Source organism: Phoca vitulina, unplaced genomic scaffold (assembly GCF_004348235.1).
Source record: "Phoca vitulina isolate PV1807 unplaced genomic scaffold, GSC_HSeal_1.0 scaffold65, whole genome shotgun sequence".
In the NCBI taxonomy this organism is placed as follows: domain Eukaryota; kingdom Metazoa; phylum Chordata; class Mammalia; order Carnivora; family Phocidae; genus Phoca; species Phoca vitulina.
The window spans coordinates 5,697,130-5,704,835 of record NW_022589768.1 but is presented as its reverse complement, the minus strand read 5'-3'; the positions used below and the strand labels follow the sequence as shown (position 1 = coordinate 5,704,835).

At 43.8% G+C, this 7,706-nt stretch overlaps 1 pseudogene; it reads left to right on the top strand.

Annotated features, from left to right (window-relative positions):
* The first annotated feature begins 5,402 nt into the window (after nt 1–5,402).
* Nucleotides 5,403–5,669, top strand: LOC116624209 (annotated as a pseudogene).
* The last annotated feature ends 2,037 nt before the right edge of the window (nt 5,670–7,706 follow it).

The following is a 7,706-nucleotide window of genomic DNA, read 5'->3' as shown; positions in this document are numbered from 1 at the left end:
TGGTACCAGCATGAAGATAAACACATAGATCAATAGAACAGAATAGAGAGCCCAGAAATAAACCTACCCACGATTATATGGCTAATCAATCTTTGACAAAGAAGGCAAGAATAACCAATGGGAAAAAGACAGTCTTTTCAACAAATGGTGTTGGGAGAATGGACAGCTACATGCAAAAGAATGAAAATGGACCTCTTTCTTACACCATACACAAAAATAAACTCAAAATGGATTAGAGCCCTAAATATGAGACTTGGAACCATAAAAAATCCTAGAAGAGTGCATAGGCAGTAATTTCTCTGACAATATAGCGACATTTTTCTAGATATGCCTATTAAGGCAAAGGAAACAAAAGCAAAAATAAACTATTGTAACTTCATCAAAATAAAAAGTTTCTGCAGTGAAGGAACAATCAACAGAGCTAAAAGACAACCTACTGAATGGGAGGAGACATTAGCAAATGACATATCCAATAGGGGTTAGTATACAAAATATATGAAGAATTTATACAACTCAACACAAATAATAATGATAATGATAATCCAATTAAAAATGGGCAGAAGACATGAACAGATATTTCCCTAAAGAAGACATGCAGATGACCAACAGACACATGAAAAGATGCTCAACATCACTCATCATCAGGGAAATGCAAATCAAAACCACAATGAGATATCACCTCGCACCTGTAAGAATGGCTAAAATCCACAACATAAGAAACAACAAATGTTGGTGAAGACGTGGAGAAAAAGGAGCCATGTTGGTGGGAATGCAAACTGGTGGAGCCACTGTGGAAAACACTATGGAGGTGCCTCAAAAAATTAAAAATAAAATTACCATATGATCCAGTAATTCCACTACTGGGCATTTTCCCAAAGAATATGAAAACACTAATTTGAAAAGATATATGCACCCCTATGTTTGTTGTAGCATTTTTCTACAATAGCCAAATTATGGAAGCAGCCCAAGTGTCCATTGATAGATGAATGGATAAAGAAGATGTGGTATATATACACGACAGAATATTATTCAGCCATAAAAATGAATGAAATCTTGCCATTTGCAATGACATGAGTGGGTCTGGAGGGTATAACGCTAAGTGAAATAAGTCAGAGAAAGAAAAATAACATATGATTTCACTCATATGTGGAATTTAAGAAACAAAGAACAAAGAAAAAAAGAGAAAAACAAAAAAAAGCTAGGCTGTTAAATACAGAGAACAAACTGGTCATTACCAGAGGGGAGATGAGTAGGGGGATGGGTGAAATAGATGAAGGGGATTAACAATACAGTTATGGTGGGGCACCTGGGTGGCTCAGTCAGTTAGGCAGCAGACTCTTGATTTCGGCTCAGGTCATGATCTCAGGGTCCTGAGATCGAACCCCGCATCACACTCTCTACTCAGCAGTGAGTTTGCTCGGGGATTCTCCCTCTCCTTCTGCCCCTCCATCTGTTCATGCTATTTCTCTCTCTCTCTCTCTCAAATGAATAAACAAATCTTAAAAAAAAAAAAAAAAAGAATACAGTTATGGTAATGAGCACTGAGTAATGTATAGAATTGTTGAATCACTATATTGTACATCTGACAAAGAAAAGAAACAAAAAGAAAAAAGAAAGAGAAAGAAGAAAGAAAGAAAGAAAGAGAAAGAAAGAAAGAAAGTCTAAGGAGTACAATGTGTGGCATGGTGAGTATAATACTATATTGCATATATAAAAGTTGCTGAAAGAATAGATCTTAAAAATCCTTATTGCAAGAAAAAAAAGGTGTAACCAGGTATGGTGACAGATGCTAACTAGACTTTGTGTGGTGATCATTTTGCAATTATGCAAATAGAATCATTATGTTGTACACCTGAAATTAATAATATGTTATATGTCAATTGAACTTCAATAAAAGAAAATCTGAACAGACCTATAAGCAGTAAGAAGTTTGAACTAATAATAAAAAACCACCCAACAATGAAAAGCCCAGGACTAGATGACTTCACTGGAGAATTCTACCAAATATTTAAAATAGTATTAACACCAATCCTCCTCGAAATCTTCCAACAAAGTTGAAGAGGAAGGAACACTCTTAAACTTGTTTTATGAGGCCAGAATTACCCTAATATTGATTCCAAAATCCTCAACAAAATACTGGCAGACCAAATTCAACCACATTAAAAAGATTATACACCATGACAAAAGTAGAATTTATTCCTGGAATGCAAAGATGGTCCAACATACAAAAATTACACAAGTAGGAGTGCCTGGGTGACGCAGTTGGTTGAGCAGCCAACTCATTGTTTCCACTCAGGTTGTGATCTCAGGGTCATGGGATCAAGCCCCCCATGGGACTCCATGCTCAGCATGGAATCTGCTTGGGATTCTCTCTCCCTCTCCTGCCCCTCCTGCTTGTGCTCTCTCTCTTTCTCTCTAAAATAATTTAATTTTTAAAAAATCACACCAGTAAATGGAGACATCCTATGATCATGGATCAGAAAACTGCATATTGTTCAGAAGTCATTACTACCCAAAGTGCTCTACAGATTCAACACGATCCCTATCAAAATACCAGTGACTTTCTTTTTTTTTTTTGCAGAAATTAAAGAAAAAAAAATCCATCCTAAAATTTACTTGGGCTCTCTAGCAACACTGGATAGCCATGTATGGTCAAACGATCTCCAACAAGCATGCCAAGACCACTCGATGGGAAAAGGACCATTTCTTCAACAAATGGTGCTAGGAAAACTGGTTATCCACATGCAAAAATAAATAAATAAAGTTGGATCCTTACTTTATACCATATACAATAATTAATTTAAAATTGAAAAAAATAAAATAAAATAAAATCAATTAAAGACCTAAACGAGAGACCCAAAAGTATAAATCTTCTTGAAGAAATAATCGGGGAAGAGCTTCAAGACGTTCAATTTTGCAATGATTTCTTGGATATGACACCAAAATTACAGGCAGCAAAAGCAAAAACAGGCTAATGATATTATCACCTCACACCCATTAAAAACCAGAGAATAACAAGTGTCAGCAAGAATGTGGAGGAATTGGAACCCTGTGCACTGGTGGTGGGATCGCAAAATGGTGCAACAGCCAAGAAAAAACAGTATGGCAGTTCCTCAAAATATGAAACATAGAAGAACTGTATGATCCAGCTATCCCACTTTGGGGTAAAGACTCAAAAGAACTGAAAGCAAGGACTCAAACAGATATTTGCATGCTCATGTTCATGGCAGCATTATTCACAATAGCCAAAAGATGGAAGCACCCCAAATGTCCATCAGTGGATGAGGGAATAAACAAAATGTGGTTGGGGCGTCTGGGTGGCTCAGTCAGTTAAACGTCTGGTTTCAGCTCAGGTCATGATCCCAGGGTCTTGGGATCGAGTCCCGGCATCTTTCTCCTTGCTCTGTAGGGAGGCTGCTTCTCCCTCTGCCCCTCCCCCCTGCTCGTGCACGCTCTCTCTCTCTCTCTCTCTCAAATAAAGAAATAAAATCTTTTTAAAAATGTGGTTTACAAATATGTGTATGTATGTATGTATATACACTATATGATAGAATGTTATTCAGCCTTAAAAATGGAAGGAAATCTTGTCACACGCTGAACACGGATGAACCTCAAGGACCTCATGCCAAGTGATAGAAGCCACACGCTGAACACGGATGAACCTCGAGGACCTCATGCTAAGTGATAGAAGCCAGTCACAAAAAGATAAATATTGTATGATTCCGCTTATATTGAGTATCTAAAGTAGTCAAATTCATAGAGACAAAAGTTAAAGGGTGATTGCCAGGGGCTGGGGCAAGCAGGAAATGGGGAGTTTTTGTTTAATGTGTACAGTGCTGGTTTTGCAAGATAAAAAAGTTCAAAAGATCTGTTGCACAATGATGTGAATGTACTCAACACTACAGCATTGTACCCTTAAAGATGGTTAAGGTGGATGGGGCGCCTGGGTGGCTCGGTCGTTAAGTGTCTGCCTTTGGCTCAGGTCATGATCCCAGGGTCCTGGGATCGAGCCCCGCATCGGGCTCCCTGCTCTGTGGGAAGCCTGCTTCTCCCTCCCCCACCCGCCCGTTTGTGTTCCCTCTGTCGCTGTGTCTCTCTCTGTCAAATAAATAAATGAAATCTTAAAAAAAAAAAAAAAAAGATGGTTAAGGTGGTAAAGTTTATGTTATGTGCTTCTACCACTAAAAGAAAACATTTTAAGCCATGAAAAAGAAAAATGGACTTTCTCAGGTGAGCCCCAGCCTTGCAAACTACTGGCCCAAAGTGACCCTGCATGGCTTCTGGAAAGAAGAGCAGCGTTGAGCTGGGCTGTGAAAGACAGAGACGTCTTGGCTGGGCAAAGAGGTGGGGGCATATTAAAAAGGAACGGATTAGTTCAGAAGCAGCATCATTATCACTGCAAACATTTATCATAATGCCTACTGTGCACCAGGCGTGTGGTTCACAGGTGTTCTCTCACGTAATCCATATACCAGTGACTCTATGGGGGGGGGGGGGCACTACCAGGGCCATTTTACAGAAGAGAAAGCAGGTGGCAGTTTGGGAGGAGCGAGCGAGGGCACCAGTCTGCCCTAGGGGAACGGTTGCACATAGAGACGACACAGATCGGAAGGGAGGAAGCAGATCGTCAAAGGTCTTGACACCAGACAGAGACATCACATGATGTCATGGACCTGGGGAGTCATTGCAGGTCCTGGAGCAGAAGCACATGATTCGGGGGGTGTCTTCAGCAGGTGAATCTGAAAGCAGTGTGCGGGGAAGACCAGGCTGTGCCCTGCGCTAGATGGAAACCCAATCAGTGCAAAACGAGTGACAAACGCGTAACAAGCAGATGAACAAAGTTGGGGTGCAAGGTTGAGGTCAAGTGCTCCAGCCTCTATCTCCCCCGCCCTCAACACTCCTGGGCCTCTCCTTTGAATGACTCGTATCCCAGGGGCTGCAGGTCTCCTGGTACCTGCCCTGCTCTGGGTGAGCAGGACCAGATGGGACCGGACCGGGTGTGGGGGCACCTCCCATCCCTGCGGGCGCCCTCTGCTGGAGGCGCCTGGCCGGGCAGGTGTCTGCCGGCCAGTCTGGGCACTGAGCCTCTCCGGCTTTTCATTTCTTACTAGAATGATGGGATGTCTTTTGGAGCCTCGGTGATATTAATTGCAGCCTAAGGTTTCACAGAGGACAGTGTTCTTTGTCCCATTGGCCTCTGGCCTCCAGACACCCCACCTCCACCTCCCAGGCCAAAAGGATTGAGTTCTCAAGGATTCTGGACTCCCTCCTCCTTCTGCTGCTCATCCTTAGGACGGCCTAGCAGGCAGAACCCTGGAGCTCTTAGTGGGAGATGCTGGAGAATCCTAGAAATCGATCTAAAATTGGACACAGGGTGTAGGGACCTGCAGATTTGATCTGTTCTCCTGGACCCGGGGCCTCTGCCGCCCCCATTGTTTCGCCAGATCCTGGGTCCGGCCAAGAAGCATATGAGCTTCGTATTTATCGGAGGGGGAGGTACTGGAGCAGCGCGGTACGTCTTGCTCGTGGCATTGTTCAATCCAGATGTCAGTTAGGATAAGAAAAATAACCCAGAACCCTGGAACACACGGGGTCTCCATGACCAATACAAGATTTACTCGGTGAATGTAGATTAGGGCAAACCGAAGAAAGAAGGTCCAGACTTCTAAACGAAATGTTTCACTATAAAGCTGCTTAGGATGGAGGTCTTGCAGAAGTCATCCATGTAGTTTTCCTCTTTATCCAGGAAAGATTTCCCCTCTCAATGCATGAAATCATGTCGGTGTATTGTGTTGGGGTTTACACTGCTGAATAAATCTCTGAAACTTGAAAAAACAAAAATAAAATTCGACACGGATGACTGTGATTGGACGATAGATTCCTGCTCCAGTAAAGAAAGGCAATAACGTCTACTGTGACAGGCCTCTTCCAAGAAGGGCCTCAGCCACACGGGAGGAGCACCGTAATGGACTCAAGCATGGGGATGTGGGGTTTGCAAACCGCCTTCAACAGCACACTCCTGGAACCCTGCCTACTTGGCCTTCCTGGCATCTCTCTGCAGACTCCCAAGGCCGTGGCTCCAAGCCCTGGCTAATATCCCCTCCGACTGTGAGAGTCCCTACTCTGCCATTCTAAGTTAATCAAGTAGTATTAAGTGAAGGAAGACAAGTACATTTGAAAATCAGATTTCCCCCTTGGAAGGTTGAGTGTTCATTTCTGATTTAACCCAGGCTGGATTCAGGGGTTCCTGAGTTTCTGACTTGTTTCTCCTCTTTGGGTAATAAAACAAAACTCATGGAGATGAAAAAAGTACCAGGAACCATGCTAAGCACTTTACACACGTTTCTCTTTCTGTCTTCACAGTAACACTCTCATCCCCATGAATAAAAGGAGACTGGAAAGTTCATAAGGGATCTGCCCATTGTCTCTCGGCTGGAGGCCAGGATTCAGGTTTAGGCCTGTCTGACACCTAAGTAGCTAGCCTGCCTCCCGTCTACCCCCTCAGCCCCTGCCACATTTAACAGCCCACCCCCAGCCACCTCCTCAGCAAGAACCCAGCCCAAGCCAAATTCTGTGTTGCTGCCCTCCCCAGCCGGTCCCCACCATACCCATCCTCCAGGGCATGAAACAGACATAGAAAAAGTATGTTCAGGGGCACCTGGGTGGCTCAGTTGGTTAAGTGTCCGACTCCTGGATTTCGGCTCAGGACATGATCTCAGGGTTCTAAGTGTCAAGCTCTCTCCCTCTCTCTGACCCTCCCCCCTCCCTCTCTAAAAAAAAAAGAAAGAAATGAAAAGAAAAAGAAAAAGTATATTCAATATGTTTAATGTGCACTAGAAAATGGCAGAACCCAAACCATAGACTATTTAGTCCATCTGGGACCATAAGAGGATTCTAGGGAATTTGAAAAGTGTGTCCACGTTCCACATTCCAATCCCCACATCCATCCTGTGAAAGAGACAAGTGTCAATACCCTCATCCCACAGAGCGAACATGAGGCTCAGAGAAGCTGTGACCCACGCAAGGTCACACAGTTAAGGAAACCATCTCAGCCAGAGCCAAAGTGACGCGGGTTTCCAGAGGAAGAGGCACAGGGGGACCCAGCTCTCCAGCACCCGGGCCCGGGCTCCTGGCATCGGCGGGCAGAGAGCAGCAGCCTGCAGAAAGATCTCCAGACAGCGTCATCTCACTAGCTCTTCCTCCCTCGCACGTGCTGCTTTCTCATTATCCTTCCTCCTTTTGCTTCTCTTCCTTGTCTCTCATCGCAAGTTACATCCCTTGTCTAAGGAATACTTAATTCCGCTTAAATAAAGATAACAGCAGCCTCTTTGCTGTGCTCACATAATTATGGACCATCACTTGCATAGTCAGCCTCTGGACACGCACACTACTACTTACTGAGCTTTAAACAATATGCCAGGCAGGTGCGCACGCTAGCTCATCGCATCCTCACAGGCTTCTGAGAGAGGGTTCCACTTGCCCATTTTACAGATGGGATAACTGAGGCTCAGTAACTTGCCACGGGCACACAGCTTGTGAGCAGTGAGATGAGATTGTGGACCCAGATCTGGCTGATGGCTTTAAGCACATGTCTCCCCTCCTAACAGCCAGGTTTACTATTCTTCCAAAGATGGCACAAATTCTCTCCGCCTCCTGAGAAGGGGCAGGAGAGGCCAATCTGGTCAGTTTGGATCAAGAGACTCAAA